The following is a 22,341-nucleotide window of genomic DNA, read 5'->3' as shown; positions in this document are numbered from 1 at the left end:
AAGAAATTAAAGATGATACAAACAGATGGAGAGATATATTATGTTCTTGGATTGGAAGAATCAACATTGTGGAAATGACTCTACTATCCAAAGCAATCTACAGATTCAGTGAAATCCCTATCAAACTACCAATGGCATTTTTCACAGAACTAGAACAAAAAATTGCACATTTTGGATGGAAACACAAAAGACCCTGAATAGCCAAAATAATCTTGAGAAAGAAAAATGGAGCTGGAGGAATAAGGTTCCTGGACTTCAGACTATACTACAAAGCTACAGTAATCAAGACAGGATGGTACTGGCACTAAAACAGAAATATAGGTCAATGGAACAGGATAGAAAGCGCAGAGATAAACCCATGCACATATGGTCACCTTATCTTTGATAAAGGAGGGTCTTCATTGCTGTGTGCCGGCTTTCTCTAGTTGCTGTGAGCAGGGGCTACTCTTCATTGCAGTGCGCGGGCTTCTCATTGCAGTGGCTTCTCTCATTGCGGAGCATGGGCTCTAGGCACATGGGCTTCAGTAATTGTGGCACATGGGCTCAGTAGTTGTGGCCCATGGGCTTAGTGGCTCTGCAGCGTGTGGGATCTTCCTGGACCAGGGATCGAACACGTGTCCCCTGCATTGGCAGGCGGATTCTTAACCACTGCACCACCAGGGAAACCCTGAACTGATTTTTTGATGATGGTATTGCCACCATCTTTTTGAATGACTTTGGAAATGATTAATTTTTGAAACAATTTTTGTCAGAGGTGGCCAATTAATTAGGCTGACCGACATCTGACATTTTCACTGAAATCAGGGAGCCTATTTAAAAATTTCTCCATCCATTTCTCTTTTAAAAACACGTAGGAAAAATGTTCATCCCTCATTAGGAATATGTAGAAATATTTTGGAAATGTGTGAACACAGTATGTAAAATCAGTGTAGTATACAACTATAAAGTCTATCGGTGTGATGTGTCAGATTGTCAATGTCAGTGGGAGATTGTAATAAAAAGTGTAAACATGAAGGTCCCCAGTTAATTTGCCATGCTATTTTTTTTCACTTGTATTCTCAGTAGATGACAGAATTCTGTGTACCTGCCCATCAGGTTTTCCTTGTGGTCCACATATGTTCAATGTCGTTCCATTTTAATTAACCTCAAGATTCTAGTTTATGTGGCAGAGCTGGGTTCCCTAATTATTTTCATAAAACTAGTGATCTTCCCAGAAACAAAGCGTGAGAGAAGATGCAAGCCATCAGAGCCACTGCTAAATCTCACACAAATAGGCAAGGGTTCTAGAAAACGTAACAAACTATTGTTTTTATATATATATATATTTTTTTTCCGGTACGCGGGCCCCTCACCGCTGTGGCCCCTCCCATCGCGGAGCACACGCGCCGGACGCTCAGGCTCAGCGGCCATGGCCCACGGGCCCAGCCGCTCCGCGGCACGTGGGATCCTCCCGGACCAGGGCACGAACCCGCGTCCCCTGCACCGGCAGGCGGACTCCCAACCACTGCGCCACCAGGGAAGCCCTATATTTTTTTAAAGACGCTCATATTATTTAATTTTTGCTGAATGGTGTTAGAGTTAACTCTAGAAATGACTCAGGGGCTAATTCTTTTTCTTTCTGGACATCTGTCTATATGTATATTTTAAAGCATATTAAAGAACATATGCCCTATGGTAATAGTTTTCATCTTTATAACGTATGTGAAAAATTATTCTTGTTTTATCCTCTCAGGATAGTTAAGATGGAATTGAATTCACTGTTGCTCACATGCTGGCCTTGACAGAGAAAAGCTAGGATTATCTTCAGAATCAAAGCTTCATTATTGAGATAAAATGAAAGAGACTTTACTGCTCTTTATGTAATTAAATGCAATCATTATTAAGAAAATTTTTCTGCACAGCTGTTAGGTTGAAAAAAATTTGCATTATCAGTAATCCCTTTATATCTTTGACATGTTTCGTAGCTCCTTATGTATTCCCTAGTCTGAAAATGAAAGAGAATTTGAAACCTTCCATAGGTAAGTGTTGCTTATTTGTTGCCTTAATAGCAATTCTATACCTTGTTTGTTTGTTTTTTTTAACTCATGAACCATTCAAATGATTAAGATGCCACGTCCTTACAATTTATCCACTCAGTGGCTTGTAGATAAAGGGTCAAATGGCCAAGCAGGTCACAAAATAGTCCATTCAGTTTAGTCTCAACTTTGACAACTGAAGTAATAGCCTCCGATGAGGCTGTTAATTAGGCAACTTGTGTCATAACATACGTGCGAGAGTGGAGGTTGCATTGTGTTCCAACATAAGGGTCTGGATAGGTCCATGGTTGGGGAACTGGGGTGACTGGTGTATTACCTAAGCTACTTGACCATATCTGACAAGATTTTCCAATATATTCATTAGTATTAAAAATATAGTTAAATTTCCTTTGTCTAAATCTCAAATGATTCTGAACTCAGGCAGGGAAGATAGAGGTGCAGCATACTGGGATCCTTAAAAACCCATGTATTTATCCAAGTTCAGTAATTAGTCCAAGCTGAGACCTGAAAGGCCTGGGAATTTCCCATGCCAGTCCCTTGGTAAGTGGCCCTATGCACAGGTCCTTCCTTAAGGGAATCTGTTGTACTCTTTATTTAATCTCACTGTTTGTCTTGAGAAGTGATTTACACCTAGGAATTAGATGAGGTGGCCTTCTACTCTTTTCAGGTGTCAAAGACAGGCTTTTGCTTTACAACACCCAAGATTTGTAAGTTGACTCAGACCAAGCTGGACTCTAAGTCATCTGCCCAACCATTTTAGTCCAAGAGATACCACGGTAAGTCAGAAGCTACTAAAGACCCTTATGGGGCAAATGATTCTGGTATCTTTCTGTCCCTGCTGCCTACCTTTGTAATCGTGAGCACCTTGTTTCTAGCAGTTCATTGCTGCCGCTTAGTCTTTTCCTCTCTGGGATCCAATCCTTCTCATGGAAATCAGTGAGCCTATATCAACCACTGCATTTCCACCTTACATAAGGTCTACTGGGGACGTCTTCCAAGGTGCTGTATGGTTTTTTCTTTTAGTAAAAATATATATTAAAAATTTTTATTTGGAAATAATTTCAAACTTACAGCAAAGGTGCAAAAATAAGCCTATATGAAGAACAACAAATGCCCTTGACCCTGGTTCACGTATTTTTAATAGTTTGCTCCATTTGCTTTATCAATGGACTCTCCCACTCAACATTTGGGAGTAAGTTGCATACCTCTGGGTCTTTTGCCACTAAAAACTTATTTCCTAAGCAAAAAGATATATTCTCATGTAACAACCGTGCAGTTATCATCTTCAGTAAATTTAACATAAATTTCATACTTTTGTTTATCTATCATCCATTTTCCAACTTGGTCCATTGACCCAATAATGTTCGGTTGAATTTGCTTGGCCTCCAGTATAAAATGTAGTCTAGGGTTAGGTATTGCACTCAGTTGTCATGTTTTTTTGAGACTCATTTAATTTGCAACACTTCTAAAGCCTTTCTTTTTATCCCTATTTTTACTATTTATTACTATTATTAACATTTGTGCAGAATACAATCCTCCCCTACCTTTCAAAAAACAGAAGAGAATGTTCCTCGTTTTGAGTTTGTTTGATGTTTCCTCATGATTAAATTTAGATTATGTATTCCTAGGCAGAACACTACATAAAAGACACTGTGATTTGATGTCCTTCTCAGGGTATCAAATCAAGAGGCATACAATGTCAATCTACATCTTTATCACCCTGTGAACGTGTCTGATTTCTTCACCTTGCCTTGTAGTGACTAAACAATCTAGAGGGACAATTTAAGATCATACAAATATTTTGCTCCTTATCAAAATTTGTCCCCCTGATTTTAGCATCAATTGATGATCCTTGCCTGTACCAATATTTACTATATTACTGTAATTCCACAATTCCCTTCACACTTACCAATCAACATTTGGCATTCTTCTAAAGCAAGAGCCCCTCTCCTCTTTCCTTTCTTCCTTTCTCTCTCTATCTCTTTCTTTCTTTCTTTCTTCTCTGTATAAGTACATATCTTATATACATATATATAACCATATATATTTTCTGTATAAGTCTATACCAAAATATACAAGTAAACATATATATGAAGGTGAATATATATATATATATATATATTTAATATATTTTAGTGTGGACTCATAGTTTCCCATTTTTTTACCCCAGTGGTTTATAACCAATTTATTTCTAAATGCTAGATATCTAATGCTAAAGTCCCCTCAAGAGAAATTCTTGCATAATAGATTGAATGATTTAGGAGCACATCAAATAAATCCATTCCATTCTTATCTTTCTAAGTTTTAAAATTCCTTCTTCCATATTATCCTAATTTTTTTTTTTTTTTTCCTGCGGTACACGGGCCTCTCACTGTTGTGGCCTCTCCCGCTGCGGAGCACAGGCTCCGGACGCACAGGCTCAGCGGCCATGGCTCACGGGCCCAGCCGCTCCGCGGCATGTGGAATCCTCCCAGACCGGGGCACAAACCCGCGTCCCCTGCATCGGCAGGCGGACTCTCAACCACTGTGCCACCAGGGAAGCCCCTATCCTAAAAATTTTAGGCATCTCACCTTCATTTAGTGCAGGCCGCCCACTGAGTCCATATCCCAGTTGACCAACCAAGCCAACATTTAATACCATATTGGGAAGTTTATGTTAGCACAGTGAGCATATAATCCTTGGTAGGTACACCCATCTTGCTATATTTGGCCTGATCAATAGTTATATTTCTTTTTCCTTTGTCTAGCCCTCTTGGAGTCATTCTTACACATAGTCCTCAGCTTTCTGCCAATATATATTAGCAGAGTCATGAATCCATCTTGATACGTGATGTACCTTTTTCTATGTCAGACTGTATTTGTCTTGTGGGGACAAGCTGGGACCTCACTCTCGGTCATAGCTACAGGGTGCAGTAGAGGCAGAGTTGAGGAAAAGGAATTGTCACCCACTTGAGAGGTGAAGGTATCACAGGGTCTCCACATGAGTCTAGGCTTGTTTCATCAGAGAGGGAAGAACTGTTGGCCGAGGTATTTTCACTGGTCTTTGGGGATACAGAGGGGTCAAGTCCATTTGAATCCACCAAAATGTCCTCAGTCAGGACTCCACTTTCTCTTAATAAACGCTCAAGCTTTGACATACAAACCATGGCAAGGCTTTGCATTCAATTTATGTTGTGATTTAGCAAATGAGAGGAACTGACTGTCTGATTTCTGGCTATGTCAGTTTCGAGGCTGCAAGAGATGATGATAAATGTTCCTTAAGTTTCTAACCATGTCTTGGGCTGAGAATTGAAAACTCAGAGAGCGTGTCCCTCCTCCTGCTTCTAGCACAGTGTAAAAGCAGGATCCGCTCCAAACATCTTAAGGAGGAAAAGATGAAATGCAGAGAATGATAGGCTTATGTTAAGGAAGACTGGAAGGACAGATTGTAGTTGAGGCACCAGAAATGACTTCCACAATCAAGGGCAGAGATCCCCAAGGGACCAATTCCACTGGGACAACCACTGGAACTGAGAGCGGCCGCGATGCAGGGACCAGGGATCCGGTCTCACAAAGCTAACGCCATACTGCCTCTGACGCGACTCCTATCGAAACAAAAGCAGCAGGAAAAAGGACAGTTAAGAAGGCAGAAAATCTTCAGATTTCCATGACCTTGTTTGTTAGGAAAACGTCAAAAGGGACAAGAGATGCTTTCGAACTCATTTTCACTTTACAAATCTCACTCGAGTGCATTCAGTCTGAGGAAACTAATTTGCATCCGGAAGCCTAGTTGCCATGGATAAATGTCGTTTTCAGTTTTCCCAAATCTCAGTCAGAGACAGGGTAGAGATCTAGGCTGAACAAGCCAACCACAGTACTTAGCACGGCCCACCATCGAGAACCGCCACACTTGGACTCACAGTCAAAACCCATTTACCTATTTTTAATGAGACTTGTGAGCAGCAAATACTTGATTCAATGCTCATAGTGTGTACGTATAAACCATACTCACGAAGTTCATAGAGCAGATGATTCCAACTCCCCCGGACTTAAGTGCATGACACCTCTTTTCCTCTTTTGTTTGATATTCTTAAATCATAAAAGTAAACGGTACCCAGCTCATGGCTAAAGGGATTTCGATGTTTCGTTTTATACTTAATGGTAATGCATTTTTCTTTTCTAACAAAGCCTTGGTATGTTAAAGTTAATCAACCAATAATTACATTCATTGCAATTAATATATTGCAATTAATATAAGTTGCAATTAATATATTTGCAATTAATTAATTAATACAAATTACAATGAATATATTTGCACTTCAGGCACAGCAAGACCCAGCCGATCTTTCAACAACATGGTATGGAAGATCCAGTCCAGCCCTCAGTAAGGAAGAGTCTTCTCTCCTCACAGAGGTAGCTGGGCTAATCTGAGTGTGCTGACCATACGACATCCTCTTGACTGTTAACTAACAGATTGGCTAACTTGATATATCTGTTGATACAGGTCGGATGTAAACGTGTCTTTTATGTTGTTGCTTTTATCAGTAACTGCATTTTTAACTGAAGTAGAAATTCATGGGGAAAAAAGGAAAAACACAACTGTAGGCTAATTGGCTTTGAAGCTCTGGGGGATTCATTTTATTATGGAAGATTCAACTGAAAGATAAATGCACATACACAGCATGAAAAGTATCGACCACACGGAAACCACAGGAGAAAGCTCAGTTGGCTTGTGAAGCTATCTGATGCAGAGGTGCACAGACATAAACTAACTTTTATTGTGTTTATTTATACTTGTTTATTTCTTCAAAGCAAGGATTTATTATTTGAAAAAGAATTTATTGAAAGGGAAAAAACACTAAGAGAAGAAACTTTAAAAAGTGTCTTTCTAATATCTTATTTGAAGGTTTTCATTTTGTGATAAATTATTTTGTTGCATTTTAAACTTTAACTTATGCTTGCAAATGTTTACTAGTTAACACATTAACCTTTGTAATTCTTGCCAAGAATATTTATTCCCCAAGCTCTGTTGTGAAAAGAATCTCCTTTATATAATAAAGTAAGGTGGGTATATATTAGAGTCAAGTTTCAGTTATTATCTGGCCTTTTGTGTAGGAGTAGTTGACCCTTAAGAATACCTTTCCAAGGCAAAGCCCTCTGACTGCTTTGTAGCAATCAAATACCAATGGTGTCACAGGGAAAAAACACATCTTCACTTCTGATTGAGTGTCTAGAAGATTCACTCCATTCTCCAAATCTCTCTGAACAATGTAGATTGATCTTTGGAAGAGATAATGTTAACAGATATATGGTGCAAAGTTTTAAACATTATTTCATATGGTATTTTTTAATTTACTGAAAATAAGTATTTTAAATTATATAACAAAAATCAATATTCTGACCCCAACTACAGATATGGAAGATGACACATACAAAAATATCACTATAAGGAAACAGAAGAGGTAGCTGAGAGAAGGGTGATGTGACCTTAGGAGCTGCGAGCAGGGCAGGGAGGGGGAAGGAGATCATGTCGGGCTTTGGCGACTGTTTAACCATTTTTATTCCAATTGGAAGTCACTCTAAGATTTTAGCAGGGATGTGACATGATCCTATTTATGTTTTACAAATATCAGTCTGCTTTTTATACTTTTATAGCAATAAATGTCGTGATGATTTTTTTAAACTAATTATTTAAAAAAATTTTTGGCTGTGTTGGTTCTTCTTTGTTGTGCGCAGGCTTTCTCTAGTTGCAGCAAGTGGGGGCTACTCTTCGTTGTGGTGCGTGGGCGTCTCATTGCGGTGGCTTCTCTTGTTGAGGAGCACGGGCTCTAGGCGTGCGGGCTTCAGTAGTTGTGGCACGCGGGCTCAGTAGTTGTGGCTCGTGGGCTCAGTAGTTGTGGCTCGCGGGCTCCAGAGCACAGGCTCAGTAGTTGTAGCGCACGGGCTTAGTTGGTCTGCAGCATGTGGGATCTTCCCGGACCGGGGCTCGAACCCGTGTCCCCTGCACTGGCAGGCAGATTCTTAACCACTGCGCCACCAGGGGAGCCCTGTCGTAATGATTAATAGCACATTTTTGACAGAGTATTTATCCCTTTGAACAGATGTTTTCTTCATGATTTCAGCTAGTTCACTTGTAGCACAGACACCATGTGAAAGATGCTTTTAAACACAGGAACCATCTTTAAAACTGTTTCTGAATGAAGATGGGTTTTAACATAAATAAATGTGATATGTATAAAAAGCAAATTTAGAAGATATGTACATGTTACTGTGAAATAGAAGATATGTGACAAATATTAAGTGCTTCACAGTGTTGTTGATAAAAGTTACAATGTGGCTAAACAGTTCTTGTAGGTTAGGTGCATGTTAACATTAGTGTATTAAAATATTTGGACAATATTTGCTATAAAGAATACTGATGTAGCAATATACAATTATAATGTAATTATAATGATATAATAAACTATTATCAATACATAATTCTATAATATATAATATTATAATAAACAGACTCAGGTTTACTATTTAACTCATAGTTTAAATATAATAAGTTAAAAGGCAAAAATATGCCAGCATTTTAGTAGAATTCAGTAAAAAGAATGCCTATTCTGGCCTGTATAAGGAACTGGTAAGACTAACAGGTTTGTACAGACAGTGCATGTTTTTTGCAAAACCACCACTTAGAAAAAGACCATAGCTACCTTTAGGGTGCTTGGTGTTTGTATCTCATTCATACACACAAGTTGTCTTTTGGAATCAGAAGCAAAAACCGTGGCCTATAGCACTGGTTAAAAGCAGGAGCTATTGCTCTAACAAAGAGTTGTTCTCTACCTGAGCTGGTAGGAGATTGGCAGAAACTCCGCTCTTAATAAGCAGAGCGGGCTCACGGTCCCGCAGCGGCCCCTGGAGGACGACGGCAAAGTCGCAGCCCGTCAGGCCGCAGGAGGAAAACAAGGAACCCGTGATGCTGATGGGCATTTCTGAGGAGGCTCTACAGGCAAGGAAAGAACGCGGAGAGCTGGAAGGTGACAGGACAGACAGCACGAGAAACGGCGTAACGCAGCCGGTTAATGATTCTAACCACTGAGAACGTCACAGCTGGTAAGGGAAGGTGGCGCAGGTGAATTACCTCTTGATAACAGTCAGGGAAATCCTTCACAAGATTTGCCTATCAGGACATGTGGAAATATTTTGCTTGTGATAATAAAGCATTAAGGCCAGTTTTTTAAAAAGGATATGTTATTGAATCTGCCACCTGTCAACTTTGAGAATGCAAACGAAAAGAAGCCTATGAATTACAGCCCAGAATGTGCGCTCATGATCCTGTTGTTACCGTCAGAGGCTGTCCTGGTGGTTAATTTACTGCTGATAAAGTTTTGATACAGCCGCATTATCATTGGGCTCTCACCATTGTACAGGAGATTGTTCCTTCCTATTTTCAGATGACCTAAAAATACAGAATACTCAAAAGATGAGTGGGAAATATTATTAGCCAGATCCCTATTCTTTTTAATTACGCACAGATGCAATTCTTTTTTTTTTTTTTTTTACATTTATTTATTTATTTTTGGCTGTGTTTGGTCTTCGTTTCTGTGCGAGGGCTTTCTCTAGTTGCGGCGAGCGGCGGCCACTCTTCATCGTGGTGCGCGGGACTCTCACTATCGCGGCCTCTCTTGTTGCGGAGCACAGGCTCCAGACGCGCAGGCTCAGTAGTTGTGGCTCATGGACCTAGTTGCTCCGCGGCATGTGGGATCCTCCCAAACCAGGGCTCGGACCCGTGTCCCCTGCATTAGCAGGCAGATTCTCAACCACTGCGCCACCAGGGAAGTCCAACAATGTAGTAACTAGTTTTTTTGTTTTTTGTTTTTGCGGTATGCGGGCCTCTCACTGTTGTGGCCTCTCCCGTTGCGGAGCACAGGCTCCAGACGCGCAGGCTCAGCGGCCATGGCTCACGGGCCCAGCCGCTCCGCGGCATGTGGGATCTTCCCGGACCGGGGCATGAACCCGTGTCCCCTGCATCGGCAGGCGGACTCTCAACCACTGCGCCACCAGGGAAGCCCGCAATTACTCTTTTAAATCGGGTTGGAGAAGAGATGCTCCTGAAGTACTGGAAATTCTGCAAATGTAAATTAGGGGTGCAGGGGACAACTGTGGTTTATCAACAAGAGACATAAAATAGCAATTAACATTTTCAGGCCATGGCAAGGGGGTGTAAAGAGGTGTATTGGACCCTTCTTTGCCCAGGATTTCTGTGGGCTTTTGGTTCCCTGCCAATCACTGTGTCAGGGCAGCTTGCTTAGTGCACTTTGATAACACCATGGCATGTCTTCTGGTTTTAGCTTAAAGCCTCTTGTTGAAAGTGTGAGTTAATATTGCTTCTAATACTACATTCATGTGATAATAAAATAATGCCAGAGCAAGGCTGTCTATTTCACTTTCCAACCACAGCAGGAATTGAATCCACAGCCTCAAAAATGAATTATTTTCACTTAAGTACTTATGTAACTAGACAGAAGATCACAACTTTAAAAAGCTCTAAAGACTAATATTTTACGAAGCACATACCTCTGCACATAGGGACTATGGTAATAAAACAGACATAGACTTTCTCCTTCATGGAACCTAGAGGATAATTATTAATCTTACGGCAGCCATTGATTTGGTTAATTTGTTGCTTGCACTTGCATTTTTAAGAAAGTTTAGAATGTTTAAAAAGATTGGCTTTGGGTAGAAAGTGAGATACCTGAGGTTTATTTCAGGCAAGTGCAGAGTGAGGAACCTGTAGTAACGACTAGGACGGAGCCACTCTAGGTAAGGACGGAGATGAGGTGGATCATTGTCGTGACCAGGACGGAGCCACTCTGTGTAAGGACGGAGATGACGTGGATCATTGCTGTGGGCCGGTGTTCAGCCTCTGGAGTGGATGATCCAATCTGATCCTCACACTGTCTGATGAAGTAGGTGCTCTTGCTATCCTCCCAATGCTCAGGGAGTTTGAGGTTTAGCTCCAATGAAATCAATTGCCCAATGTCACACAACTACTAAGTATATATTTTAGTATTTCTCACCCAATTAAAAATCTAGAAAGTGGAAGATTTTTAGCAAGAAATAATTAAAATAATTAGGGCTTCAATACACACAAATAGATATTAGTAAAACCACAGAGGTGCCAATGTCAGGCATCATAATGTGACTCAAAAACTGTCACTACCCTCTGTGTACTTTGTTTTACTGCTCTTACAAACCACCAACTATCTCCTGCTAACGCTCATTCCAGAAAGAAGTCTTCAGAATATTATAATGATTAGACATGAAGCTGAAAGGTGGAACTGTCCGTCAGGAATAATCTCCTGGTTTTCAAAAACAAGCTCTTTTCAACTGTTTGTACACAAATCATTCAGCCAGGAGCAAGGCATCAGAAATTCTTAGCAGGAGGCAGATGGGAGGTCAGAGCAGATTACTGCAGTCAGTGGGCACTCAGCGAAAGGAAGCTTATAAAATGAAAAAAAAACCCCCAAAAACCCCCCCAAAAGGCTTTGCCTCCTCTTGTTCATAATAAAATGCTGACACACCTTAATTATAGTGCTATGAAAAGTGCTTCACCATATGGGACTGAGTACAATAAATATGTCATATGTTGGTTCTTGGGGAAGGAAAATGTTGAATATCCTCTTTGTAAGAATCATATTTTTATGAGCCTGCTGAAGAGTAGCTGAACGTTGAATCAAAGCATGAATTCTCAAGACCATCATAATCAGAGTAGGCAGAGTATATATTTGCTCAGGGAAACATCTGTTAAGGAATTTCTCCTGAGTCTCATCAGTAGTTGGCAAGCTTTATCGCATTAACTATGTTTTCATTATTGGCCTGTCGGCAGAATAGTTTACACTACTTGTCCTTCTAGCATTAATTCACTGGCCAAGAAACAGCCTTTTTAATGGCCTGCCTTTGTTGATAATGCTCACAACAGAATTTAAATTATAAATTCACTCCCTGATTTGTATTTTATTGAATTGAATTCCTGAATTTTATACACATGCAAAGAGCTCTAAAAAGGATATAAATAGTAAGCTATGAAATGAGTGTGAATCAACTGTGGTGTTAAAATTGACAACTTAGCTACTTTTGGAATATTACAGAAGCTGTATCTTTACCTTGTAACCCTTTGTTCACAGAGATCATGCCATAATTTCTGATACTTCTCAGTGAAATTATTGAAGTTGGGTAAATTATATACATAGAAAAATCTTCTTTGGTCCAAGTAGAGGCACTTTCAGGCAAAATATACTTTCATCAAACTCTCAAATCAATAATAGGAAGTAAAGCATTTTCTGGAAAAAAAGAAGCCAAAAAAAAAATCATCTTCTTTGATACATTTATCTCATAGATGTATATTGCAGGTGGCATACATAAAATGTAGGATGGGCTCTTTGGGGATATGTTTTGACATTAAATACATTTGTGAACAGGATGATGTTATTTTCTTTCTAGTCTCCATTCGGTGCTTCCCATGTGTCATGTAGTCAGTAAAAGGCTGTCTTGATAAACCCATTTATATTTTGTTGCATAATGTTTACAGTTGATTTGCAAGTGATTAATTTTTGAAATTCTGTTAAGAACACTTAACATGAAATATACCCTCTTAAGAAAATTTTAAGAGCACAGTATGGTGTTGTCACCTATAGGCACTATGTTGTACAGCAGCTCTCTAGGATTTATTGATTTTGTATAAATGAAACTTTGTACCTGTAGAACAGTAACTCCCCGTTTCCCCTCTCCCCCGGCTCCTGGTAACCACCGTTCTACTCTCCGCTTCCCTGGAGCTCGACTACTTTAGATCCGTTTATACAACTGGAGTCATGCATTCTTTGTCCTTCTGCGACTGGCTTATTTCACTTAGCATCATGCGCGCTGGGCTCATACACGTTGCACGCGGCAGGCTTTCCTGCTTTCTGAAGACTAAATAATATTCCATTCTATGTATATACGTATTTTCTTCATCCATTCATCTGTTGATGGACATTTAGGTTGTTTCCATATCTTGGCTATTGTGAATAATGCTGCAATAAACATGGAGATGCAGGGCTTCCCTGGTGGCGCAGTGGTTGAGAGTCCGCCTGCCGATGCAGGGGACGCAAGTTCGTGCCCCGGTCCGGGAGGATCCCACATGCCGCGGAGCGGCTGGGCCCGTGAGCCATGGCCGCTGAGCCTGCGCGTCCGGAGCCTGTGCTCCGCAACGGGAGAGGCCACAATGGTGAGAGGCCTGCGTACCGCAAAACAAAAACAAAAACAAAAACATGGAGAGGCAGATATCGCTTTGAGATCCCGATTTCAATTTGAGGATGTGGAGAGATTGGAACGCTTGCACACTTTTGGTGGGAATGTTAAGTAGTGCAGCTGCTATGGAAAACAGTATTGCGGTTCCTCATAAAATTAAAAATAGGAGTACCATATGACCCAGCAGCCCCACTTCCGAGTATATGTGCAACGGAATTACGTTTGCATGGCACTCGCTAAAACCATATCAAAATATCATATAATTACTATTATAGAAAAAGATTTCAGTTTCCTCTAACACTTTATCTGGTCAAAATATTAAAATAACTTGGCCAACAATGAGCATGGATGAGAATGAAGGTACTATTTCCGTTGTGTGCGATATCAACCTGCAGTTGCTGACGGTATTATTAAGTTTCAGTAATCGTTTAGGTCATCAATCTCTCCAAGCACCTTTCAGAGTGCTTGATGACAGTGCAAACACCAAGCTGTGCTACATTAAAAAATGATGAATCTCTGTCCAGGTAAAAAGCTCTGCCCTTTGGCTGTCATAATGTATCACCATTTTGTTTAAAAATGGGTATTCACTGTGCTAAATGGCAACAGGGTACGGGGAATTTTATAAATAGGTGGAATGTTGGCGCTAGCTAATGTCAGAACTTACGTGGTTGAAAGTGCAATTGGAAATCTAGGGGAAATCATCAGTTCCCCGTGAAATAAATGACTTTGTTAAATTAAAATCATGGTGATCAGTTATTTAAGTGTCAAAAGATGATTTAAAGTATCATGCTCTTCATAGGGTAACTCAATTTTAACTTTAAATTTTCACTCTTAAAAGATAAAGTCTATGTCTCCTACCTAAACATAACTTTACATCATCATACATAATTTTGGTAATTCATAAAGTTCAGAGGAATCTCTTTCTGCTCCTTGCTGTTCGATTCATTCAGCCCTTAGTCACATTATGGCCATGTTATTTTGTTTTGGCCAAGAAGCTTTTATTTTTGACAGGAAATGTATCTCCTGAGCACACAGTGCAAATGACCGTCTTTAACTGCTCTTCTGCTGATTGATTTATAAGGCAGCTGTGCTCACTCCCACGCAAACTTCCTTATTACTCAAAGGGGGCACTTTACAGATACAGAGGAGGAAAGTTGCGCAGTGCTTGCTGTAACTTTTAAATTTTATTTTATTTTACTCTTTTATTTTATTTTTTTGACTTATGTGTTTTGTCCTGTATCTGTGTTTACTATGATAATTATGTTACTTTTGGCTCTATTATCATTCCTTATTCAATGTACATGGTAAAACCTCCATTTTTATCAGCAAATTTTTTTAAGCATACAGAAAAGTATGGAAACACTACAATCATCACACCAAGCGAACAACACGAAGCTTTATCAAATCTTTAACAATTTGATACATTCAATCTGTATTTAAAAAATACAGATTTTTTAAAGAAATGAAAGATCACAGAAAGAATTGCAGTACTTGGCTACCTTTCCCAGACTGTCTCTCTGCCCTCCATTCATATCTTGTTCACTAGAATGTTTGTCAGTTTCGTGTATGCATTTATACTATTACTGCACAAGGATCTATACATCCACACTATGTCATGTTTTGTATATTTTCAGTCTTTATACAAATAGTCTGAGACTGTGAATATCATTATTTAACTTGCCATTATTTTTCAGTATTCTGTTTTTGAGTTTTCACCGTGTTAATACATACATCCCTGAATGATTCATTTTTAGGTCCTGTACATTCTGCTCTTGATGGAGTGCATCACAATTTATTCAATGAGCAGTTAGGCCTGTGCCCTATCTTTCACTGTCATAAACATGCATGTCACACCATATGTCTGCTTGCCACACACACTAGGATTTCTCTAGGAGAGTACCTACTTAAATGTTCAAATGTGTGTATCTACAACTTTACCAGGATGGTGCCGTATTGCCCTCCAGGGAATGCGTATACACTTTACGCTTTTGGCAGTGTATACAAGTTCCCTATTTTTCCACAACCTTACCAATGGTTAATATCATCAAGCACTTTCAATGTTGTCAATGTGATGGATAGGAAATAATATTTTGCTATTTTTTTTCATTTCCCTACTTAGAAATGAGCTTGAGTATATTTCCACACCTTTATCGGACATTGGCTTGTCATTGGATTAACTATTCATTTTCTTTCTCACGTTTTTGTTGTTGGCCTATTTTCTTATTAACTAGTAAGAGCTCTTTGTATGTTCTTATACCTAATTCTTAGTCAATTACATGAATTGCAAATAGCCTCTCCCAATTGGCAACCAATCTTTTCACTTGTTTACGGTTTCTAGTTGAAGAGTTAAAAATTTAATGTATTTAAATTGATCAACTTTCTCTTTTATGTTTTGAGGCTTTTGAATTATGTTTAAGAAGCCTTTCTCTACCTTGTAGATATAAAGGTATCTACTATGTTTTCTTTCAAAAATTTTACAGAGTAGATTTTCATTCACTTAGAATGGATTGTAAAGTATATCTCTTATTTTATTTTTATTATGTATAATAAAATCTGTTCTCACTGTAACATTTATTGAAAAACAAACTTTTCATTTATTTCTAATGCCCTTTCTATCGTGTATCAATTTTCTAAATATTCACAGGTCTGTTTTTGTCCTCTGAATTCTATTGCATATGTCTAATTTATACCTTTATACCAAGGCTTGTCATTTGTTAGGACAAGACCCACTGAGCCATGCAAACTCATGTGGCATCATTGTTCAAATTAGGAAATCTCTCCTCTTCCTCAAGATGTCCTTGGAGATCCCTTGGAGACCCCCTATTTTTTTTTTAAACTTATTTTTGTCTCATTGTTCTCCTATGTGAATTTGGGATAAGATTGTCAAGTTCTATTAAAAAAACCCACTGGAATTTTGCTTGGAATTGAGTTGAAATTAATAATTCATTTGGAGAGAATTATATTTTTATAATATCATGGCTTTTCAACCATGAGCATGATTTATTTCCATTTATGCAAGTCCTTATTAATATTATTCAACATGTTATTATAATTTATGTTAGATTTATTCCTAGTTATTAGAGTTGCATGGAGATTTTGTTTGGCTTTGATACTTGGCCAAAACCAGCTATTTAGTGGAACTTCAACCTTGGTTCTTAATAGACTGAAGAGCTGCAAGCCAACTTCCATATAATTTCTGGCATCCCTGAACTTGAGTATGATCAATAATTCTGTGACCTCAAAGGTTTCTTTCATATTTAAATATGGTTACAACATCAGCAATACGAATAAAACATGTTATTTGGGTTTTCTGTATCTGAATATTCATTTACAAATATATATAAATAATCTAGATGGTACTCAGAAAGAAAATTCTCTTTATGTTGTTTTCGTGATGAAAGGTTATTTTGAAACAAAAGTGTCTATTTATTATTGCAAAAGCACAATGCTGTAGTAACTAATAATGACTATAAATATTAATACCATGAAGAAAACCACTACAAACTTTCAAATGGTTAAATATGTAGGACAATAAATTTGAGGATTAAGTTAGACTTTGAGAATGAAATTAGCATATTAACAAAGAGTATGTCAGCTACTTAAGAGAGAATATTCAATACTTTTTGAACCAACAAATGTTTACACAATTTAAGCAATACGAGGCAGAATGTTGGAGATTACATAATAAATCTAATCTTTGTGCAATTGTTCAGTGTACAGTACTCAAAAATTTAAATGAAGGAAACTAAGAACTCTAATTTTTAGCTGTTTAACTAACTTTAAGGCATTTTTCTCCTTAAGAAACTATAATTGAAAACGAATGCCCATTTAATGGTGCAGCTGTTCTGTGTAGTGGCTGCACAAACAACTCAACAGCTGAAATTATGGAGAAATAATATTTCCTGCATTATGAAATTTAAAAAAATGATTTTGAGAACAAGCTTTAACCATTTTCAAGGTTCCTTGGAGCAGTGGTACATTCCAGGGCTGAAGTAGGGAAAATAAGAGATGAGCCTGGAGCATTGATGTCAAAAAGTAAGGAAGCCCAATAAAGATGTTAAAAAAAAAAAAAAAAAAAGTAAGGAAGTTCTCGGGCTTCCCTGGTGGCGCAGTGGTTGAGAATCTGCCTGCCAATGTAGGGGACACGGGTTTGAGCCCTGGTCTGGGAAGATCCCACATGCCGCAGAGCAGCTAGGCCCGTGAGCCACAATTACTGAGCCTGCGCGTCTGGAGCCTGTGCTCTGCAACAGGAGAGGCCGCGATAGTGAGAGGCCCGCGTACGGCGATGAAGAGTGGCCCCCGCTTGCCACAACTAGAGAAAGCCCTTGCACAGAAACGAAGACCCAACACAGCCATAAATAAATAAATTAATTTTAAAAAAATAAGGAAGTTCTCAAAAAGCAATGGGGCAGATCGCAAGGGCAAAGGAGCCAACTTAAGGAGGGCCTGATGCCCAAAGGTGTAGCGATTGCAGGAACAAAATAAATAAGGAACCTATAGAATTTAAACATCTATGAGTCCATACCAATATGAACAAATAAGTAAATAGGTGGGAAGAAAGAATGGCTCTCTTACAGAAAAATTCCAGTGAATAAATATATGAGAGAGGGAAACAGTGGATTGCCGTTAGAACACCAGGGAATCATTATTTCAGGCAAGGGTTGCCAGTGCATGCTCAAATTCCTAGGCAAAAATTAGAAGAGAAACAGGATATTTGCCTCGTCTCAAGAAGTCTCCCTTAAGATATTTGATTAAAAGGGGGAAAATTATAACTTCAGAGTGAAAAATCACGGCAGACACCAGCTTAAGCAAGTGACATGTCCAATAATAAGACATATGGGCATTATGTGCTCCCTGCCAAGATGTACTGAAAAGCGCACAGCATAATTGTGGTATTCTTGCCCCAAATGCATAAACTCTATCTGATCATGAGAAAACATCAGACAAATCCAAATTGAGAGACACAAAATAACTGACCCGTAGTCTCCAAAAGTGTGATGCTGGTGAAAGACAAGGAAAGACTGAGAAACTGTCACAGATTGGAGAGGACCAAATAAAGTCTTTAATTGTGTTGTACTAATGATAATTTCTTAGTTTAATAATTACGTTTATGTAAGATGTTAATATAAAAGCAAGTTGGAAGCGGGTGTATGAAACTGTGTTATTTGTGCTATTTCTGCAATATTTCTGTAAGTTTAAAATTATTTGAAGATAGAAGTTTAACCAAAATGTACATATTTTATATTATTTGTATGCAGGATTTCTATATACGTACTAGAACAAACATGTACTGTTGAACATTAAATCTTTGATTATTTGGTTTAATCGGTTTCTGTTATACCTGTATTAAAATTCCCCACTACGATTGTGGAATTATTAGTTTCTGCTAATAATTCTTTCTGGTTTTGCTTTATGTATTTTGAAGCTGTGTGGTTAGGTGCATACAAGCTCATAGTTTTTCTATTTCATGGAGATTCTGTGTTCCTTTTATCCCTATTAATGCCTTTTGCCTTTAGTATTATTTCATCTAATTTTTATATTACTAGAAATTAATTATTATTAGCATAGTATACTTTTCCAATTCTTTTATTTTCTTCCTTTCTGTATGTTTTTGTTTCATATATATTTCTAGCAAGAAGTTTATAGATGGATTAGATAGTAGTCACAATTTTTATCTTTTTGTATAAAAGTTTAATCTGTTAATATTTATTATAATCACTGATATGTCACAGCTATAAAAATATTTTATTTTGTGTTTTTATCTTTGGCAGTGTTCCACAATATGCATTCTCCCTTTCTTCTGAATGAACAGACCTCTTAGCTGGGCACATGGCTGACTGCAATAAATATTACATGTTCCAGCCACCCTGGAGTTAAGTGTGAGTATGTAACTACATTTTGGCCAATGGGATATAAAGCATACAGCCTTCCAGAGTCTTTATTAGGAGACAGTGGAGGATGTTCTTTCTTCCTCTCCTTCTCCTTCTCCTTCTCCTTCTTCTCCTTCTTCTTCTTCTTCTTCTTCATGCTTCCTTAGACCATGTAGACCAGGACCACATCCCAGAAATGGCTGAATGGTGACTTGAATAGTCTTTCAGGACAGCATTGAACTGTGTGACCAGAGCAGCTCTGGACTTCTTATCTCTGGACACTTATGTGATTAATGTGAGCACAAAATAAACGTCTTTCATATTTAAATCTATATCTGTGTGTGTGTGTCTGTGTGTGTGTGTGTTTCTCATAGCTGAATCCAATCTTAAGAAATCTATCTTTTCCGCTGTAATTTTTCTCCTTCTGTGACTTCTTTGGGGTTGATAATTTTCTACACTCCCTTCTTTTTCTCTGCATGCATGGAGATCTTATTTTTGTCAGCAAACATATTAATTATATAGTTTAAAATAAAGTCTAAAGTTATTTCTACCTTCTCTTAAGCAAGATACAGACCATATTATAGTCAAATAGACACTGGATTTCCCTGTTTCCATTTGGTTATTGTTATCTAGATGCATTGCTGACCAGTAGAAATTTCTGTTATGATAGAAATGTCTGAACTGTCCAGTGGGGTAGTCACATATGGCTGCTGAGAACCTGAAATGTGTTTAGTGTGACTGAGGAAATGAATTTTTAATTTAAATTAATTTAAAATTACGTTTTAAGAGCTACATTTGACTAGTAGCTGAAATATCTGACTATGCAGGTAGAGTTTTAATTATCATTTTATCTCCATCGTTTAAACAAAAGATGAGTCAAGACATACCTAAGCTGTACTCTCTGCCTGGGAGTCCTGTCTCTCTTCTGCTATGACAATCCTATACATTTCCAGGTTTACCTTAAATCCCATTATCATTCAGTACTTACCCTCCTTTCCTCACAGAGTCACAAAATATTCTATCTCAAATCATCTAATCTAAGCCCTTTATTTGACAGAAGGGGAAAAATAGACTAAGTGAGTTAAATCAGGATTATTAACTTTAACTAGTTTTCTGTGACATTTCATACTCTGTCCTGGCTTTTGAAAAGTTAATTTCAACGTTCTTGTATACTATGACTACACTAAATATTGCCCATAATAACTGTATATTGATTAAGGATTAGAAATATTCTTTTTTTGTATTGAGAAATTTTTATGGTATGTTATTCTATAAATCTGATAAGAAGTGCTTAATTGTACCATATATTAATGGTGGTAGTATTTTAATCCTGATTTGAAAATATCCAAATAGTAAAGTAAATAGACATCATTCTCAACATAAGTTTAAAGTGATCTTATAAATACAAGGTGCTAGTAGCTATTACATATCTGCATTCATATTTTCATTTGTTATGATAATCTGTCATAAAATATTGTAATGTCCAATTTAAGTGAAAAAAGGCAAAATACATACCAACTTTAAAGACTTAGTTTATATTATTTATTACTAGTCCCACTGAAAAAATTAATAATATGACAGACTCTATGGAGTCTAAAAACATTAAGATGACTGAAAAATTAGCATTTTTTGGTGTTAGAGCATATAAAGGTTTATGTCTAAGCATCCTGAAATGCTGACAAAGAAACTTTTTTTAGGCAACGAAAAGTGCTGCATGGTGATTTTTACATTTAAAAATAAAGGGAGTAAGAAGTAAAACCTTTAAAAATTTAAATCTCATTAGACTAGAATAGAAATTTAGACCTCAAAGAGACCTTAGAAATAATCAAATCCAATCCCTTCACTTGTAATGACACTGAATGTTAAGGAAGTTAACTAACTTCTCTTAGAAAACACAGCAAATTAACCAGAACCAGAGCTACAAGTGAGGTCTGCGGTTCCCTGTCAGGTATGCTTTCCACTAAACCAGGCTGTGTCTTTAGACATCATGTTTGTTGAGAATGTATTTTAAAGACTATGAGATGATACTTTTACTACAAGATTCATTCTACAGGAAAGTTCATGTATCTTTGGCTTAACTTGTAGGATAGAATGGAGTGTATAGCATTTCTACATCATTATTTCTATGGGCTAAATGACCTCTTTGCTGTCACTTATCAAAGATGAAAGGAAGAAGTATTATCATGAACTAAATACCTCGTCCTCAACATTTCCCCACTTTCTACTTTAATGATAATAACCATTATTATGACTGATTATGCCTGTCGTCATCAACTGATATAGAATTCTTCGTGAGAAGGCTTATTCGCTTAATGAGATTTTATTAAGCATCTATTTACTACTAAACAGAAACTGTGCTAGGCACTGGAGTGTCCAGTGAAATAAAATGAAGACCTATGACCTTCATGCAGGATACATCCTGTAGTAAAAGCGATCCTTACATATTCTTTATGTTTGCAGCAAATATAATGTCTAGAAACACAGAGTAATCAAGAGAATCGATAGAGTTAAAAGACATAAAGATCTTAAGTAAAGTAGAACAGAAAAGTATTGATTGGTTGGGTAAATAGAAGTTATTGATAACCTTCGTGATTTGAAGGATAAGGTGAAACGATGGAATAAATTCTGAGGAAATTACAGTGGCAGCATTGAGTGCTCAGCTGAGAATGGAAACTGAAGCTAGAAGGCAGTTGATGGTTTGCAAGAAGAAAGTGGCCCAGGGATTGAAAGTCTCACTGTAGGTGAAGAACAGCCAAAGCAACAGTTAGAAAGTGAGTGCTCTGGGGACTTCTCTGGTGGCGCAGTGGTTGGGAGTCTGCCTGCCGATGCAGGGGACACGGGTTCGTGCCCCGGTCCGGGAAGATCCCACATGCCACGGAGCGGCTGGGCCCGTGAGCCATGGCCACTGAGCCTGCGCGTCTGGAGCCTGTGCTCTGCAACGGGAGAGGCCACAACAGTGAGAGGCCTGCGTACCGCAAAAAAAAAAAGGAAGTGAGTGCTCTGGAAATGTGACTGGGTCAGAGGGAAGGAGCCATTCTGCAGTTTAGATTTTCCAGGGATGATAAGATGTATTAGTGAGTGTTCTCCAGAGAATAATAGGATATAGATCTGTATGTATCTGATTGAGAGATAGTTAAGAAGAGAGCAGACACTATGGACTGAATTGTGTCCCTTCCCCA

The 22,341-nt window shown here is 38.2% G+C and overlaps 1 long non-coding RNA gene across 1 annotated transcript in view; it reads right to left on the bottom strand.

Moving 5' to 3' along the window:
• Positions 1-5,443: 5,443 nt before the first annotated feature.
• The window catches only part of LOC137216223 (uncharacterized), a 41,141-nt gene continuing 24,243 nt past the window's right edge, over positions 5,444-22,341 (bottom strand). The window contains exon 4 of the long non-coding RNA XR_010939638.1: positions 5,444-5,620. This is a non-coding gene — a long non-coding RNA (uncharacterized lncRNA). The remainder of the gene's footprint in view (positions 5,621-22,341) is intronic.

This window comes from Pseudorca crassidens, chromosome 21 (genome assembly GCF_039906515.1).
Source record: "Pseudorca crassidens isolate mPseCra1 chromosome 21, mPseCra1.hap1, whole genome shotgun sequence".
In the NCBI taxonomy this organism is placed as follows: Eukaryota; Metazoa; Chordata; class Mammalia; order Artiodactyla; family Delphinidae; genus Pseudorca; species Pseudorca crassidens.
Note: the sequence above shows the minus strand (reverse complement) of the source record. Positions and strands in the feature narration are given on the sequence as shown.